Genomic DNA, 19,846 nt, shown 5'->3' with positions numbered 1-19,846 from the left:
CCTGCTCACCTAATGAAAAAGCACGAAGCCATAGGAGGAAATGGTGCGGTGATTGAGTGTGTTTCATTGGGTTGCTCTGAATGCCATCCTGCAGCAGAGCACTCTTTCATAGAAATGTGATTCTAGTGGGTGACTGCCACTGGCTGGTAGAGTTTTAACCGTGAAAGTTTATGGATGATGAAACTGAGATGTCAGAGAAAGTATTGCATACGGCTGTATGTCAGTATGCAGTGCTAGTTACAGAGGGGGCACAAACTAATTAGAACCATAGGAAATTCTTAATACTGGTCTATATGGTGAATTAGTGCACAGCAAGCTGAGGAGTAAATCTGCAGTGTTCTAGCATGCTGCACACTAACTGTCCGTGCGCTGCGATGTACTGGTGTTTGAAACCCTACACACTAACTCTGCATATAGACAAATCCTTATCCTCACTTTGAAAAAATTTTAAATAAAAAAACAGATTTTTGGTTACATTTTAAAGTTTATGGAGATATAAACTGTTGAATTTGTCAATTATTACCATAGAAAAAGGGGCAAGATTTTGTAGCAACAAAAACCTGGCACAAAAATTTCATGACGCCTAATCTCTATTAACATTTTTTTAAGCAACCCCTTGTTCTTTTTCCTCTCACTGAGGTCAGAGTTTGTGCATTTGAATTGCTCTCCTGGATTTCTAGTAGCAGATGTTGTGCCCTTGACAGAACAGTAATGCAGTGAACTTCCTTTCACAGCTCTCACTAGTACTGTACTGTCTCTTACCTCTTCCTTCAGAGGCAGCACAGACAGCTGCTGGGACAGGCATCAGAATGCATTGCTTCTATACTATTCCATCCTGCCAGCTGACCACTAGCTTAGTGTCTAAGTGCATCCTAAGGCTTTTTGTAGGGTTCTTTGCTTGAAATTTCTGTGTAGGTGCTGGATGAGTAGCTTCCCCAAGAAGGGAAGCAGGAAGTCAAGTAGTAAATGGAAATCCAACCCCAGTGAAGCCCATGAAATGGAAAATCAACTACATCAGGCAACATGTAAGAAGAAAATTAAGAGGTTAAAATAGAATTTGAACTGTAAATAATTCAAGGTATTTAAAAATAACAAGAAATTACATCTATCAGAAGCAAGATGCCTGCAAGAGGATCGGAGGTTCCATTACACCACTAGGGAGAAATTCAGGAAGTTAAGGAAATTGCTGGAAAATTAAGCAATTTTTCCCTCAGGTCTGGTCTATACTTAAAACTTATACTGGCATAGCTATGTCTGTCAGGGTGTGAAAAAACTACAGCCGGTAGCAACATAGCTATGCTGACAAGCACCCCAGAGTAGATGCAGCTATACTAACAGAAGAGAGCTTCTGTCGGCATAGCTAACATTGCTGGGGAAGACGGTGTTACTACACCAACAGGCCTCTTCTGTTGCTGCTTCTCCACTAGGGGGCTATGCCGGCATAGGCCCTGCTTCACCACAGAGGATGTTGGGGAGGTTCTTACCCTGGACCTACTCTTCTCAGGTAACAGCAGTGAGGCACTGTCAAAGACTGAGGGGTCTGAAGAAGAGGTGCTGGTACAAATTAGTAACCTGGTCTAAATAAAAGAAAAGGAGTACTTGTGGCACCTTAGCGACTGACCCATTTATTTGAGCCTAAGCTTTCATGAGCTACAGCTCACTTCATTTTCCACAGTATGCATCGGATGAAGTGGGCTGTAGCTCACGAAAGCTTAGGCTCAAATAAATGGGTCAGTCTCTAAGGTGCCACAAGTACTCCTTTTCTTTTTGCGAATACAGACTAACACGGCTGCTACTCTGAAAACTGGTCCAAATAGTGACACACAAACGTTCTGAAGGAGGTTCAGCATGAAGTGACTGAGCTGATAGCAAAAATACGCAAACTCTGATTGTCATCGGCTGCTATACAAGAGAGTTACAGGGTAGCAAATGTTGTATCTCTATTTTTGCAATGTGCTTGGAGTGATCTGGGGAATCACTGACTGGTGAGCTGAATGTCTGTACATTGTAAATTGTAACAGTTTATGAAATATGGAATTATATTATGGGGTCGCACACATCATTGCTTGTGCAGGCCGAGTGCATTGCACCCACCAGGAGCTCTTTGCACCCGTTCTCCCCCCTCCCGGCTACCCAGGTGCTATCCTCCCACCTCTTATTTTAGGGACTCCCTGCAACTCCCCCATCTGTCCCCTGCCAGGGGCTCTTTGTGCACTCCCATTTCTATGCCCTCTTTTCCTGCCTCCCCCTCTGGAAGGGGGATTGTGGGCCCTCTCCTCCATAGCAGGTTTCCCTAATCTCCCTTCAACCAGGGGTTCTGTGTGCCCCCATTCCAAGGTCCCCCTTTCACCCCCATAACAGGGACTTTCCATGGGTCCTTCTCCCTCCCTTTCCCCAGTGCATCCATTCCTCTCTCCCTGATTTTCTACAAATCAATATTGTTCTGGCCATTGATGCCTAGGACACTCCCTGAAATTTTGGAATGGATCCCATGCAGGATTGAAAAGTCATAGTTTTTACAGACAGACAGACAGACTGGCAAACAGCGAATGCCATGAGAGGTCCCTTCTGGCCTTAAACATCTGTGAAAATTTCAGCTGAAATGGCCCAAACCAGGTTCCATCCAGGTGTGTCTTGGGACATAAATTCAGTGGATTTACATTCCATGTTTGTGTCAGGTGAAGGGGAAAAGTGTAATCTGCACTAGTGCCATACACAGGGCCCAGTCCTCTCCTCCTGCCACAGATGTATTCTGCAGGGGTGGGCCTGGCAGGCCCCCAAGATGTAGGACTTGGAGTTAACATTCTTTTGAGATGAGTCAGGCAGCTGCCACCTTCTTGTTGCTGTTGTTGCAGACTTAGGCAGACCTCTGCCTTTAGTGACACTCATTTCAAACCTTTTTCTGCCATCAAGATCACTAGAAACTTTCAATGGATAGCTATGATTCTGCCTGAGTGCCTGTGTCTTAATGTGACCTGCATATACCATACGTTCCCAAAGTACCTCTGCAAAATGACCCAGTCTCCAAGAGTACTATGCTTCCAATAGGACTTCAAATATTTTTATAGTAGCTCTTGGAATAATGCAAAGTAAAGCACTTTCCTCAAATAATGGCTTCCCAATGTACACTGCACTAAGCCATGTTTAGTTCATAAACGTGACAGTGTGAGCACACCTTAGTTTGAAATGTACAAATGATTTTTGTCTTAAATCTGATATTGAAGGCTGCATTATCAGGTTATTTGGTTACACAATATGGCATTTTCCTTCTTGCTTTTGAGAAGAGGGGTTTTTTTTCTGTTTGTGTTTTAGTCCCACTGTGTTTATGACCCTTTCATGGCATCTTTCTGCAAATTGTTGAGTGTTTACTAGCACAAATATTTGTGAAAAGCAAATCTAAAATCCAAAGGTTTGATATCCACCAAAAGCAAATTTCAGATTGGATATCCAGACATCTAAAAGTACCTCTGTGTAGTGTGTAAGTCATCCAATCAAATTCAAAAATAATACATGATTTGAATAATAATTATGAAGTTGGATAGTTGAGCTACTAAGGACTTGTCTACATGGCGTGGCAAAGCCCTGTAGAGGGATGTGATTTCTATAGTGCTCTAACATGTTGCATTCTAATGGCCCCATGTAGACCCTACTGGTGCGCATTAAAAGGTACTTACTTCAGGTTAACATAGTCTACTTTAGGGTGCAACATGCTAGAGTGCTTTACAAATCACACCTCTCTAGAGCACTTTGCTATTCCATGTACACAAGCCCTAAGTAATAGTGACTACAGTACAATTGTGTTCAACATTCCCAGGGGAGGGATAGAACCAAAACCTAGCACTGTGACACTCAATTGTAGAAAGAAGGATTTTCAAACAAATGACAAAGCTTATCAAAAAAGCCATAAAATCAAAAGGAAATTGAAATCCTTCGAGTCAGCGTGGAGGCTATTTAAACATTCCTTAATAGAGTCACTGAATGCCCCCTAAGCAAAAAAATAAAAACAAAGCATAGAAAGGCAAACAATAAACAAGTTTGGTTTAATGGTAACACTGTTTCAGAAAACAGGTATCCTTCAGAAAATGGAAATCCAAACCTTAGTGAAGCCAACAGAAATGAACAAACTAGAGCAGGCGACGTTCAAGAAGGAATTGAAGAGCGAAGAGGGGATTTGAAGTGCAGTTAGCCGAAGATTTAAAAATCTCCCAAGAGATTCTTTCCATAGAACAGAAGCAGGAAGCCTGCAAGAGGGCTACTAGGGCACCTTGCTTGCTCCGCCCCCTGCGCGCTTGCTCTGGCTGGCCGCTCTGCCAGCTGCTCATTCCACTCCCGCCAGCCGACTACTCGCTGCTCCCACCGGCTGCTCCTGCCGGCCGACAGCTCACCCGCTCCCGCCACCCGACTGTCAGTTAACTTCCACTGCCACCTGCCTCTGTGCTGTGACTTCTGCAGGTCAGTCTCTTAGTGATTGTCCGCTTTTAGCGGGCTGGGCAGAAATGCTGTGCCATCACAAGTGACTCCAGCTCTCATTTAAGCACTTAAAATAACAAAGGCTCCTAATGAAGCTTGTTTAGCTCTATCTTTGAACAGTGGGGGGAGGGTGGGAGATAGGTTAAACCAGACCGGGAACACTTAGGGACAGTCTACACCTCCTGGCTGGGACACCTGTCCCCTCCCCTCTTATTTTCACAGGGCTCTGGCATTCGAGCTTCTGGCTTAATGAGGTCCTTTCAGCTGAGGGTCACCCCCTCATTTGGACAGTTTAAGCACAGTTCTGCTCCCCTTTATTCATAAAATAAAGACAACAACATTGATAACAGCATTTCACTACCCCGGCATTCAGTACTAAAGTGATTTGTAACCCAACAAAGTTGATCACTTTGAGCAACACCACTCAAACACTGCTGGATATCTAGGCAGAGTGGGTGTGTTCATGTTAATACAGTTTGCTCCTGAAGTCTCTTCCCCTCCCAGATAGCTGTCAGGGGAGAGTTCATTCAGACCATGCTTACATAGGTCTGTCATTTCAAGTACAGAGTTCTGTTCTACTTGACATGGAGTAGTCATTTAAGTTAGGGTGAATACTGGGGGCAAAATATTCCTCCAGCCTGCAGGAATTAGTATGTTTGGTAAGCCCATTTGAAAGTTTACAGGACTCAGATGGCATTTTGATGCATTAAATATTTTTGTTCAACTGGCCTCTACCCTTGTCCGATGTCATAAATCAGTTGCTGGGAGCCTGTGGAAAGCAATGTTAAGCATGTGCAAAGCTTTAGGGTGAAAAAAATCCTATTAGCTTAGGTGCCCTGGCCATCTGATTGTGTTATTGTGCCTATTAATATAGCATTAGAATGGTTTAAACTGTTAATCATGGTTTGGATTTTTGTTGACAACTGAGAAAATGTGCCATATCCTTAGAGGGTCTGATAGAATATGTGTGTCTGAGCTTCAGATTCACCAAGCACAATTACTGAGCATATACCTATTGTCCTTACGTTTGTGTCTGATACTTGATTGGAGCCATTTCTAAAGAACATCAGAAAATTTCTGTCAAAATGAAATTCAAAAGAAAATAAGGAAAAAGTTTCATCAAACTGGTCTTCCATTTTGAGAGCAGCTGTAGTCATTTCACTCACTCCACGGGAGCCCTCCAGGCATGAGGAATTCTAACCTATCATAAGAGGACTGCTTCCCAAGAGGATTGAGTCCCTCTGGTGGGATGAAGGAGGCTCTGTGACTGAAGAAAGGAGATGGGTGGAGCCAGTTCTTCACCGTATTCCACTGCTGCTGAATCTTGCCTCTGAGATGGGAGGTGGGCAACTCACAGTGTGGCTGCAGCCAGGTTTGGCAAAGAACCACCATGGAGCAAAGCAATCAAGAGAGGGAAGCCAACGTAGAGAGAGGAGGACAAGTATGATGTACTCGTTGTAGCCCATGTTGCTGAGGAGATGTGTGAAAGCATTCTACACTACTTGGAATGCTCTAAAGGCTGAAGTTTTGATTCCCAGGTAGAATGCATTGCTGTAATCCAGACAAGGGGTGACAAAAGCTGTATAACTAAGGCCAGGTCATTATCTGCCAGGATGGGATGGAGTTTCCTATCCAACCAGTGATGGTAGAATGCATTACTCATGGATGCTGCTTTGTCATAGCTTAGCATCAGCAAGAAATCAAGGAGCATCCTAAATTATGGACTGGATTGACCAGTTGTGGGTATGAGCTTGCCACCAAATTAGACTGCACCATGGTTGCAGAATCTTCAAAGAACTTTCCTTGTCCCATCAGCATCACTTCTGTCTTGTTTGTGTTCAGCATCAACCAGCTCTTCTTTATCCATGAGCTGATCTTGTCCAAGCATTGCACCATCTTGGTGGTGGTATAGTAGTAAGGGGTGAGGGAGAGATAGAGCTCTCACACTGGAGCTTGGAAGGGTTACAAAGCTTTAACATATTTGTTTCAGTCATAGCAAGATCAGTCAGTTTCATTAAATTTCACACTTAAATGTAAATTGAAATGAGCAACAACTTTGGAAAAGAATCATTCGGAGTGCAAGAAAGAGGGTGTCACGGTTTCAGGGGAGCTGCACCTGTATTCTCCTCTCTGTGGTCCACTCCAGGAGCATCTAGTCAGGACTTAGCTCTCCATTTGTCACCTGTCTCTAGGCAGGGACCCGTATGCCATTCACTTCTGACTAAGGGGAGTTTTAAGACTGCACAGCTCACTGCCTTACATGATGATATTCCCAGCAAGTCAGTCTACCTAATAGCCAGTGCCTGGCATTGTTTTCTCTCTGAGGGAACAGTGTATTGCCAGCAGCTACAAGTTACCACACAGCTCTTCTAAGCAATCTAATTTATTCTTAAGGTAAAAACATGACAGAGAAAACATAAAAAAAACAATAAACAAATTTAAACATACCAGGAGTCACCTATCAATCATATGGAACCCTAGTAGGCCAAAGTCTTTTCAACCCTTCCTTGAACAAGAGGTCCTGTCTGTTTGGTGGATAGTAAAAAGACCCTGAGTCAGTTTAAACTTAACCTTTTAAAATCAAAAGCCCTTTCTTTGTCTATTGGTCTCTGGAAAACACAGTATGAGGCAGGATACAAAGCCTCCCCGGGGCGGGTGCCTTTCTGGAGGTGTTTACAACCTAAGTGATTCACCTTAATCACACCCACTGTTTCTGTTTCCTGGCAGAGCTGCGGCAACCTTCCCCCCTGGAGTTGCATACAGGCTTTGGCCTACCGTGATATATAAACCATTCAGTATGGTTCCCAAAGGTCTTGCATGGGGCTGCAATAACTGTCACAGAGCGTATCTGAGATTCTTCCAAGAGGACCAAGTGAAAAAGGTAGAAAAGCATTAACCATTAATCACCTGGCCATGTACTATTATTATTTATTTGTATTGTCTTTGCACCTAGGAGCCCCAGCTATGGACCAGGACCTTATTGTGCTGGGCAATGTATAAACACAGAACAAAAAGATGGTTCTCACCAGCAAGATCTTACAGTATATAAGACAAGAGACACCGGGTGGATACAGAAAGTCCGAAGGTGGTGCACAAGGAAACTATAAAACAATGCTTGTCAGCATGATAGGCGGTGCACTTCACTGCTGCCTAACAGTTGCAAAGTGTTTTGTAGGCATCACAGCAAAGGAGAGTTTTAAGAAGGGTTTGAAGGAGGACCATGAGATGGTTCTGATGAAATTGACAGGAAGCGCCTCTCAATAATGGGTGGCAGCATGAGTGCGGGTTTGCAAATGTCACGCATGAGTGGAAGTCAGCATCGCAACAGTGCTATGAGAAATGTTAGGTATGATGGAGACAGGCCAGGAAGAGTCTCGAAGGTGAATACAAGCAGCGTATGTTTGATGTGATAGAGAAAGGGGAGCCAATGGAGGAATGAAGAGAGGGGTGATGTGGTCAAAGTGACAGGCTAGGGAAATGATCTTTGTGGCTACGTTTTGAATAGACATGAGTGGGGTGAGATTGCTTTTGTCAAGGTCAGAGAAGAGGATGTTGCAGTTATCAGCACAAGCTGGTGAAAGCTGGGATAAGAGATTTAGTTGTGTGGATGGATAGGAAAGGCCATATCGTAGAGATGTGATGTAGAAAGAATCTGGAGGATTTAGAACCAGTCTGTATGGGATTTTCTAGAGCAGTGGTCGCACCCTCCTAGGGCACCCCCCACCGATGGGGCACAGAGGAATATTTGGGGGGGGGGGTGCGGTGAGGCACAGGCCAGCCCCATGGGGGTCTGGGAGGGAGTGTTACCCAGCCCGGCTCTGCCCCAGCTCTGCTCTGGCCCCAGTTCCCAGCCCCAGCTCTGCTCCCGGCCTGCCCTCAGATGTGGTCCCAGCCTTCGCTCCCAGCTCCCGAGCCTGGCTGCAGCTCCACTCCCAGCTGAAGCCCCAGTCCTGTGCCCAGCCTCAGCCCCCAACTGCAGCCCGGATGTGGCTCCACTCTCAACCCTGGCCATGACCCAGGCCTCGATCCCTGTCCAGCCCCGCTCCCAGCCCAGGGCCTTCTCCCAGCAAGTGGGGGCGGGGCCAAAGGTGGGAGTGAAATGTTGTTAAAGTTGGCTGGGCTTCTGGGTGTGGGAGTCAATCAGGGTGCAGAAGTAGAGGTGCTTGTTTAAGAAGATGGCAGAATTGAAGGAGCAGAGAACAAATGTGTAGTGCAGGAAGGCAGCATGGCCACGGATACCCATCAATGTTGAGGTGAGCCAGGGCTGGTAGGGTATTCCTCAGGGCCAGTCAGTCAGTAGGCAGAGGCCAGCTGGGAATCCTGGAATGACTATCTACTGTCAAAGCTCCTCTGTGGAACCTTCCTCTCCATTCTGCCAGTCTCCCCCTATCTCCTGCCTTGCCTGGCACCTAATCAGCTCCCCCTCAGCCTGTTGTGTTGTCAACACAGTGGGACTTCAAAGTGAATCTTACTAGGAGGTAGTTAAGTTTCACTTTGACTCTGAACCAACAGAGATCTGCTCCCAGGTCAGGGTGGCTCAGGAGCTCACTGAACTTCTAAGAGGAATTAGGGGACAGGCAATAAAGCAGTAGGCTTAGAAAAAGAGGTGACCTAAGACGGGGGAAAGCAAAGGAGGAAGAAGAGGAAACAAAGGAGGCTGTAAAGGGTAGAGACAAGAAGAAAGAGTGGTGGGTGAACAGTGGGGAGAGAAGACGGTTTAGAGGGGGGAAAGCAAGAGACAAAGTCCTTTTTATGATTGTTGTAGTATCTGAAGGCCCCATTGTGCTGGGGGCTGCACACTCTGCCCTTAAAGTCTTAGTCTAATTAAACAAAAGAGACAAAGGTTGGGAGGGGAAATGGTGGCACAAAGAAGCATACTGTCTTGCCTGAGGTCACAGCAGGTCAGTAGCAGAGCTGGGAATAAAAACCAGGTTGCCTGAGTCCCAGTTCAGTGCACCATCCATCTCTCCAAAAGCTAATCTCTATGAAAAAACTAATCCATCTCCAGGACCAAGCAACTCCTTGGGTTGGAGGAGGGATAGCTCAGTGGTTTGAGCATTGGCCTGCTAAACCCAGGGTTGTGAGTTCAATCCTTGAGGGGGCCATTTAGGGATCTAGGGCAAAATTGGGGATTGGTCCTGCTTTGAGCAGGGGGTTGGACCAGATGACCTCCTGAGGTCCCTTCCAACCCTGATCTTCTATGACTCTATAACACTTCTTCAGTCTTGTTGTTGAAACCTGGTAACTCCACTGACTAGCAGTGTCACTCTGTATGCTCTCTTTACATCTTGGCCTGGTTTAAAAAGGCATGGAATGGGCTGCTAACTGCTCTGCACCAGGCTGTTGGGCAGAGCCAGCATCTGGAGTGATACCTGGCCATTCCTTCAGCACACCAGAGGGGCGGGCGGGGTGTGTGTGATCGCGGGAGGAAGAATGATCAGGTCAGTACTAGTTGCAACTTGCAGAAAAATGTATTGCTCTGTACCCCATCTGACTCTGAATCTCCAACAGTGGGGTCTCCAAAGGCCCTTTCTCAATTGTCCCACTGACTTGCATACTACCCCCCTGCGTTCATCATGTAGAGGTGTGTGGAGCACTAGTGCTGTGTAGTAGGAGGTTGGTAGCTGTCTTCATACAGCCTTTAAACCAATACATTGCACTAGGGATGGGCTGCTTGGAAACTGGTATTCTTTCTCCTTACTCCAGGAAAGGTACATGTGACAGAGTGGGCTGGGGAGCCAGTAGGGCTCTGCTTGTGCTGGATATGGTCTTGCTTCTTCTTTTGTTGGGGGTTTGAAGCAGTGGAATAAGAAAACACATCTCCTGTATAGAGAGGGGTTGAAAGTATCTCAACAATGTAATGTGTTCCTGCTCTAGCAGCCATGTTACCAGATTAATAGATTCATAGATATTAAGGTCAGAAGGGGAACTATGATCATCTAGTCTGACCTCCTGCACAATGCAGGCCACCGACTCTCACCCACCCACTCCTACGATAAACCTCTCACCTATGTCTGAGCTATTGAAGTCCTCAACTCGTGGTTTAAAGACTTCAGGGTGCAGAGAATCTGCCAGGAAGTGACCCATGCCCCACGCTGCAGAGGAAGGCGAAAAACCCCCAGGGCTTCTTCCAATCTGCCCTGGAGGAAAATTCCTTCCCGACCCCAAATATGACGATCAGCTGAACCCTGAGCATATGGGCAAGATTCACCAGCCAGACACCCAGGAAAGAATTCTCTGTAGTAACTCAGATCCTTTTGCCATGACCATGCTTCCAGGAATAGGGATAGGATTCTGTCCACAAAGGCAGGTTTCAGAGTAACAGCCGTGTTAGTCTGTATTCGCAAAAAGAAAAGGAGTACTTGTGGCACCTTAGAGACTAACCAATTTATTAGAGCATAAGCTTTCGTGAGCTACAGCTCACTTCCTCAGATGCATATCATGGAAACTGCAGCAGGCTTTATATATACACAGAGAATATGAAACAATACCTCCTCCCACCCCACTGTCCTGCTGGTAATAGCTTATCTAAAGTGATCATCAGGTGGGCCATTTCCAGCACAAATCCAGGTTTTCTCACCCTCCACCCCCCCACACAAATTCACTCTCCTGCTGGTGATAGCCCATCCAAAGTGACAACTCTTTACACAATGTGCATGACAATCAAGTTGGGCTATTTCCTGCACAAATCCAGGTTTTCTCACATCCCCCCCACCCCCATACACACACAAACTCACTCTCCTGCTGGTAATAGCTCATCCAAACTGACCACTCTTCAAGTTTAAATCCAAGTTAAACCAGAACATCTGGGGGAAGGGGTAGGAAAAAACAAGAGGAAACAGGCTACCTTGCATAATGACTTAGCCACTCCCAGTCTCTATTTAAGCCTAAATTAATAGTATCCAATTTGCAAATGAATTCCTGGCCTGTCTCCCAAGATTTGTGAGAGTGTTGGGTCATCCTTTAGGATAGGTTGTAGATCCTTAATAATGCGTTGGAGGGGTTTTAGTTGGGGGCTGAAGGTGACGGCTAGTGGCGTTCTGTTATTTTCTTTGTTAGGCCTGTCCTGTAGTAGGTAACTTCTGGGAACTCTTCTGGCTCTATCAATCTGTTTCTTTACTTCTGCAGGTGGGTATTGTAGTTGTAAGAAAGCTTGACAGAGATCTTGTAGGTGTTTGTCTCTGTCTGAGGGGTTGGAGCAAATGCGGTTGTATCGCAGAGCTTGGCTGTAGACGATGGATCGTGTGGTGTGGTCAGGGTGAAAGCCACTATGGATGTAGAAGCCCTCTACACCAACATTCCACACAAAGATGGACTACAAGCCGTCAAGAACACTATCCCCGATAATGTCACGGCTAACCTGGTAGCTGAACTTTGTGACTTTGTCCTTACCCATAACTACTTCACATTTGGGGACAATGTATACCTTCAGATCAGCGGCACTGCTATGGGTACCCGCATGGCCCCACAGTATGCCAACATTTTTATGGCTGATTTAGAACAACGCTTCCTCAGCTCTCGTCCCCTAAGCCCCTACTCTACTTGCGCTATATTGATGACATCTTCATCATCTGGACCCATGGAAAAGAAGCCCTTGAGGAATTCCACCATGATTTCAACAATTTCCATCCCACCACCAACCTCAGCCTGGTCCAGTCCACACAAGAGATCCACTTCCTGGACACTACAGTGCTAATAAACAATGGTCACATAAACACCACCCTATACCGGAAACCTACTGACCGCTATTCCTACCTGCATGCCTCCAGCTTTCACCCTGACCACACCACACGATCCATCGTCTACAGCCAAGCTCTGCGATACAACCGCATTTGCTCCAACCCCTCAGACAGAGACAAACACCTACAAGATCTCTGTCAAGCTTTCTTACAACTACAATACCCACCTGCAGAAGTAAAGAAACAGATTGATAGAGCCAGAAGAGTTCCCAGAAGTTACCTACTACAGGACAGGCCTAACAAAGAAAATAACAGAACGCCACTAGCCGTCACCTTCAGCCCCCAACTAAAACCCCTCCAACGCATTATTAAGGATCTACAACCTATCCTAAAGGATGACCCAACACTCTCACAAATCTTGGGAGACAGGCCAGTCCTTGCCTACAGACAGCCCCGCAACCTGAAGCAAATACTCACCAAGAACCACATACCACACAACAGAACCACTAACCCAGGAACTTATCCTTGCAACAAAGCCCGTTGCCAATTGTGCCCACATATCTATTCAGGGGACACCATCACAGGGCCTAATAACATCAGCCACACTATCAGAGGCTCGTTCACCTGCACATCCACCAATGTGATATATGCCATCATGTGCCAGCAATGCCCCTCTGCCATGTACATTGGTCAAACTGGACAGTCTCTACGTAAAAGAATAAATGGACACAAATCAGATGTCAAGAATTATAACATTCATAAACCAGTCGGAGAACACTTCAATCTCTCTGGTCACGCAATCACAGACATGAAGGTCGCTATCTTAAAACAAAAAAACTTCAAATCCAGACTCCAGCGAGAAACTGCTGAATTGGAATTCATTTGCAAATTGGATACTATTAATTTAGGCTTAAATAGAGACTGGGAGTGGCTAAGTCATTATGCAAGGTAGCCTGTTTCCTCTTGTTTTTTCCTACCCCCTCCCCCAGATGTTCTGGTTTAACTTGGATTTAAACTTGAAGAGTGGCCAGTTTGGATGAGCTATTACCAGCAGGAGAGTGAGTTTGTGTGTGTATGGGGGTGGGAGGGATGTGAGAAAACCTGGATTTGTGCAGGAAATAGCCCAACTTGATTGTCATGCACATTGTGTAAAGAGTTGTCACTTTGGATGGGCTATCACCAGCAGGAGAGTGAATTTGTGTGGGGGGGTGGAGGGTGAGAAAACCTGGATTTGTGCTGGAAATGGCCCACCTGATGATCACTTTAGATAAGCTATTACCAGCAGGACAGTGGGGTGGGAGGAGGTATTGTTTCATATTCTCTATGTATATATAAAGCCTGCTGCAGTTTCCACGATATGCATCTGAGGAAGTGAGCTGTAGCTCACGAAAGCTTATGCTCTAATAAATTGGTTAGTCTCTAAGGTGCCACAAGTACTCCTTTTCTTTGTCCACAAAGGGTCACTTTGGAGAGTCCAGGCAGATTGTTTGACTTTGAGTCTGTAGACTTCAAGGCACTTGATGTGGCATTGCACTAGCAGGGAGAGGTCCAGAGAAAAATAATGCCATAAAAAGTTCATTTCTTATTTAGATTTACTGAAATAGCCAAATCACTTAATCATGGATCTAAAAATCTGGCCTTTTTCTATTTTCTAATTTTCTCTAGAAATGGACTTATTATTCCTTTGATGCTTTATTGTAGTTCCCCTTATGATCAAAATTAGCAAGAAACTTGCATAAAAGAGAACAATAATTGCTCGACGAGCATCTCGTTTGTAATTTATTAGTTTCTATTATTGTGAGTCACTATAGCAACGGCTTGCATCCAGGGCGAGGAGAGAGATGTTCGATATGAGCCGGTGAGGCTCTAAGTCCCAGCAAATGGAGAGACACATTTTTATCAGTAATTTTAATGAAAATAAGGAGTGAGGAGTTAATGAGGTGGAAAGCCATCCTGTGGCTATTGTGAATTTTTTTTTAAGTGTTGATCTAATTAGAATGCATTGGTCAGGAAAAGTAATGAGGGCTTTAGCGCTTCACAAAGATGTGAGGATCATATCAGAAAATTAGCACAAGTCTTTGGAAATAATCAGGCCCTTGGAGAGGCACTAAACCTCTTCTCTTGACAAACCTCTGATTTTACAGGTTGCTCTGCAATCATAGAGCTGTCCTAGTTTAATTTTCTCAGGGAGAGAGAGAGGTTCATAGAATATCAGGGTTGGAAAGGACCTCAGGAGGTCATCTAGTCCAACCCCCTGCTCAAAGCAGGACCAATCTCCCATTTTTGCCCCAGATCCCTAAATGGCCCCCTCAAGGATTGAACTCACAATCCTGGGTTTAGCAGGCCAATGCTCAAACCACTGAGCTATTTCTCTCCCTGAGGTTCACCTACAGTGATGGCACTTTCTTGTGCCTGCCAAAAAGGAGTTCATTCACTTGCAGTTAAAATTAGTTAAATAGCATCTTTTGTGAAACCGATGTTCCTCTCAGACACTGACTAATGGGCCTGGGGTATGTGTTCCCCACCCAAGGTCAAATTCACACATGAGCCACTCCAAGCCATCAAGGCAAGAATCATGAGTACATTCCCAGAGCCACCCACACAGTCCCACAGTCACCCAAGTTCACTTGCCCAGTCTCTGAGGACCCAGTATCTGGGCATGTGTCTAGTTCCAGATCTACCACCAATACACACAGGGCCATGCCCCCAGGCCCTGAGAGCCCAGTTTCTAAGCACCTGGGACACAGGCCCAGTCCCCACATGCCCAGGGGTACAGACCTAGTCCAAAAGCCCAGTCTCTGAGTGCCCAGGGCTATACACTATATATACACATTATACAACATATGCATTTACATTCTATCTAACATATATTTATATTTAAAAGCACAGTAGGGTCTAACTATAACCTTTAGCTCAGGAAAGGGAAGGCTACCAGCACTTCTGAGCCTGCAGAGTGACTTTCTTTTTCTGTCTTTTTACCTTCTGTTGCTCACACCATTTACTCCTTTATAGCAGATATGATAGTACCATCTGTATACTTCTCATTATAGCCTTATACTTGGACCATGTGAGGCCTGGCAGCTCATTCTTCCTGATGTCAATGATAGTAGTATATATACTCCCCCATGGGCTGGACCCTTTCAAAGCCAGAGTGGTTTCAAAATATTTGCTGGAGGCTTCCAATTGTGTCAGACATTGACTTAATTTTGCTTTCCTCTGCCACCAGTCCAATGCTGTTTAATACTTTCAGATGTGTTACATTTGCTGCTGAATTCACGAAACTATAATTAGAATCTTTAGTAAGATGCTCCACACTAGGATGTGTGGCAAAGGATGCAAAATTTCAGTCTCAGCAGAGAAACCTAGCTCTGTAACCATCAGCAGTTCTGTAAATATGTCCTTTGTTAACATTTCCTCTTTCTCTAGTTCGTTTTCAGTTTCTCATCTCAGCTGTCACCAAAAAAAGAGCTTTTTAGTTAAAAAACAACTTGGTTAAGGGAGAAGGGGGATGTGAGAGCAGCAATCACAAATAAATCATATAGGAAATGGAAAAAAGGACATCAGACAACAATGAGCACAAGTTAGAAGTTAAAAAATGCAGACAATTGTTAAGTCAAGAAAAAGTATCAACAAAATATCTATGGCCAACAGGTTTAAGGATAATATGAAGGATTTTTAAAAATATATCAGGAACAAAAAGAATAGCAACAATGCTATAGGTACATTATTAGAGGCAAATGGTAACAATATCAATAATCATGCAGAAAAGACAGAAGTGTTCAATAAATATTTCTGTTCTGTATTTGGAACAAAGCTGGATGATGTACCAGTATCATGTAATGAGGGTGGAATACTTTTTATTTTAGCTATAACTAAAGATGGTGTTAAACATATCTAGTAAAGCTAAATATTTTAAAATCAACAGGTCTGGATAATTTACCCACAAGAGTTTTAAAAGAGTTGACTGAGGAGCTCTCCAGCTGTTTATGTTAATTTTTAAAGTGTTGGAAAACTGGGGAAGTTCTAGAGGACTGGAAAAAAGCTAATATAGGATCAATATGGAATAACCTGGGAAATTCTCAGCCTCATAGCCTGACATTGAACCTGGGTAAAATAATTAAACAGCCAGTACAAGACTCAAGCAGTAAAGAATTAAAGGATGCAAATATAATTAATACCAGTCCACCTGGTTTCCTAGAATATAGAGCTTCTCACATGAACTAGATCATCATCAATCATTTTTTGACAAGATTACAAGTCTGGTGGATAAAGATAACTGTGCTGATGTAACAGGCTTAGACTTCTGTAAGATGTTTACCTTAGTAACACATGATATTCTGATTAGGAACATACAGAAACAACATGATATATTAAAGGGATAAAGCACTGGCTGAGAGATGTTAAAATATAATTGTTATTGGAGAATTATCAGCTAGAAGAGGTGTCTCTGGCAGGGTATCTCTAGTATCACTAGAAGGATTGATTCTTTGCCCAACCCTATTCAGTATTTTTATCTGTGATCTGGAGAAGAATATAAAGTAATTGCTGATAAACTTTGCAAATGACAGAAAGATTGGAAAGATGGACCATAACAATAAGGACAAGTCACTGATTTGGAGGGTTCTGGATTGCCTGGTCAACTGGGTGCAATCAAACAACATGCATTTTAATACAAAGTCATCTCAAAACAAATAATGTAGGCCAAGTTGACAGGATGGGGGACTCTATCCTGGGAAGCAGTGACTCTGAATAACCAGAGTAAATTATCATAATGGATAATCAACTGAACATGGATAAAGAAAAGGAGTACTTGTGGCACCTTAGAGACTAACCAATTTATTTGAGCATGAGCTTTCGTGAGCTACAGCTCACTTCATCGGATGAAGTGCATCGGATGAAGTGAGCTGTAGCTCACGAAAGCTCATGCTCAAATAAATTGGTTAGTCTCTAAGGTGCCACAAGTACTCCTTTTCTTTTTGCAAAGACAGACTAACACGGCTGTTACTCTGAAACCTGAACATGGATAGGGAGGGGGAAGCCACTATCCTTCGATGTATAAAAACAGGTGTATCATATAGGAGTAGGGAGATGGTACTTCCTCTGTATACAGCATCGGTGAGATCACTACTGGAATATTGCATCCAGATTGTGTGTGTGCACTTTAAAAAGGATGTTGAAGTATTGGAGAGGGTTCAAAGAAGAACTACAAAAATGATTGTGAGAAATGTGGAGTTGTTCTTTAATCATTATTAATATTTTATATGGATCAATCACTAGCATAGTGTTTCTGTATCATACAATATAACAGTTTTTCACCCTAGGGGTCTGAGCCTACCCAACTAGAGGAAGAGGGAGAAGGCTCTTTCTAATGGTCTCCTAACAGCTTACACTTAAGAGTCATTAAGAGACAATGACAGAGCAAGTAGCTTTAATGACTTTAGCTTGCTCCCCTCAGGGAGCACCAAAACCAGCTTAAACCAGCTGAGTCAGACTGAGGTCTGGTCTACACTATAGAGTTAGGTCCACGTAAGGTAGCTTATGTCAACTGAACTCTGAAAGCGTCTACACCAAAATGTCCCTCCTGGCACTCTGAAACCTGCCTCCTGCCAGTGTAAGTCGCCCACTACACTGACTTAATAACTCTACTCCACAGAGAGGTGTAATGCATAAGATGATGTAGCTAGGTCGATGCAGCCATCACCTGTTGCTGTCAGGAGCTGAAATCTGGAGCCGTACTGGGCTGACAGCAGGAGCCCCACTGCCCAGGGCTGACAGCTAGAGCCCCACCTCCCGGGACTCACAACTGGAGCCCCACCTGCAGCTCTTAGCCTGTGGGGGTTCCGGCTGTCAGCCCTGGGTGGTGGGGCTCCAGCTGTTACCCTGTGGGGCTCCAGCTGTCAGCACCGGGACATAGGGGTTCCAGCTGTCAGTGCCCCACAATGCCACACTACAGTCGGTGCAGGCTCTTGTGGTGAAGACGCTCACTACCGGCAGAAGGAGTGTAGTATGGATATGAAGAGCTCATTTAATTACTGCTGTGGCTTTAGGTCAACTTAACTTAAATTGACTTAATTCTGTAGTGCAGACATGGCCTGAGAGATTCAGATTGAGAGACATGTAGGCAGTGTTGCTGTAGCAGTGTTGGTCCCAGGCTATTAGAGAGACACGGTGGGTGAGGTAATAGCTTTTATTGGACCAGCTTCTGTTGGTGAGAGAGAGACAAGCTTTTCTGCCACACACAGCTCTTCATCTAGTCTGGGATTGAGATGCATACAGACACAAGGGGGTTTTTAAGAGACTGTAACTTGGTTTTCTTCTGTTCCTGTCACTGAAGAGGAAAGCCTGTCTAACTTAGCTTACAGTGAAGGGTAAGACATCACATATCCATATGGGCTGTTTGTTATTTTAAAACCCGTTTTTGCTAGTGCTTTGTTCCTACTGCTAACTAATAATACTGGTTGTCTGAAGCCAGATGCCACAGCAGCCTTTAGTGACTGGCATAGGGGAACTACACCTCCTGCCTGCAGCTCAGCCAGATGTGAGAGATTCCCACTTAGCTGTGGGAACGTGCGATAGGGCCACCAAATGCACAACTGTCAGGCCAGATGCCTCACAGTAGCCCTGTGGGAATTGTGGGCAGTTGGGGAGTGAGGTTTGGGACATGCTATGGGGGAGGCTGGTGAGAGGAGACTAGAGAGCATCGAAACATGCTGTGAGGAAAGCCGGAGAGCACAGATGTCCATGTCATTACATCGGAGGTAGTTTTGTTAGAAATATCCCAGACAGTGCTGCTTCTGGGTCTAGTGAGATTGATAGTCACCTTTCCGGCACACCAGTTGCAGTCATCCTGGACACATTAGGGCCTCAAGGTGAAGCCTATGGGAGCAGGGGTCAGCATGGCCTCACTTCTGGAATTACCTCCCAGTAGACATGTATCAGAGCCTGGCAACTTATGTTGCAAGATGCCCCTTGCTTTCTACTAATGCTCTGGAATGCCTGGCATGTAGCTTACTGCCTAGATTTTCCTCTGTCTCTGCTCTTTAAAGTCTCAGTGCTGGGGTGGAGGTGAGGGTGGGGGTAGAGTGGGGAGATTCACAATGTGTTTGCTCAAATTTAGGAAGCAGGTGTGGGTGTGTGGCAGAGGCCGTGATTTGGTCAACTTACTGTATTCTCTCTACACACATGCACATCATACATCATTTGCAAGTTTATTATATCTGCTTTAAGATGAGCTATGATGTGGAGCTGTCAAGCGGTGCTGCTACCATTGAAATGGGGCTAAAAATGACATCATCAACATGTTAAAATGATCATTTTGAAATATTTGCATTCATTTCTGTTATTTTCATGACTCTATGTATTATTTCAAAACAGAACATTTGATTTTTTTTAACCTCATAGCATCACGACAAACTAAAGGGAAAAACAAAATCTAATAAGAAATTTGTAGAGACATAGAATATCAGGGTTGGAAGTGATCTCATCAGGAGGTCATCTAGTCCAACCCTTTCTCAAAGCAGGACCAATCCCCAATTTTTGGAAAGACTTTCAAATGTGCAAAGACATCCAGAGACAAAAGACATCCAAAGACATAGACTTTCTATGTGCAAAGACATCCAAATTTTTGTTTGCCAAGATGCTCTTTTAACATACTCAAAATTGTCCTCATCTGGTAGGAATTTGCTGAGCGACTTCTC

General features: G+C 44.5%; 1 protein-coding gene across 15 annotated transcripts in view; it reads left to right on the top strand.

Annotated features, from left to right (window-relative positions):
- The window catches only part of PKNOX2 (PBX/knotted 1 homeobox 2), a 691,764-nt gene that overhangs the window by 535,801 nt on the left and 136,117 nt on the right, over nucleotides 1-19,846 (top strand). The window lies entirely within an intron of this gene.

The sequence above is a fragment of the Lepidochelys kempii genome, chromosome 22 (genome assembly GCF_965140265.1).
Source record: "Lepidochelys kempii isolate rLepKem1 chromosome 22, rLepKem1.hap2, whole genome shotgun sequence".
NCBI classification, from domain to species: domain Eukaryota; kingdom Metazoa; phylum Chordata; order Testudines; family Cheloniidae; genus Lepidochelys; species Lepidochelys kempii.
The sequence above is the reverse complement of the archived record's forward strand: the minus strand, read 5'-3'. Positions and strand labels throughout refer to the sequence as shown.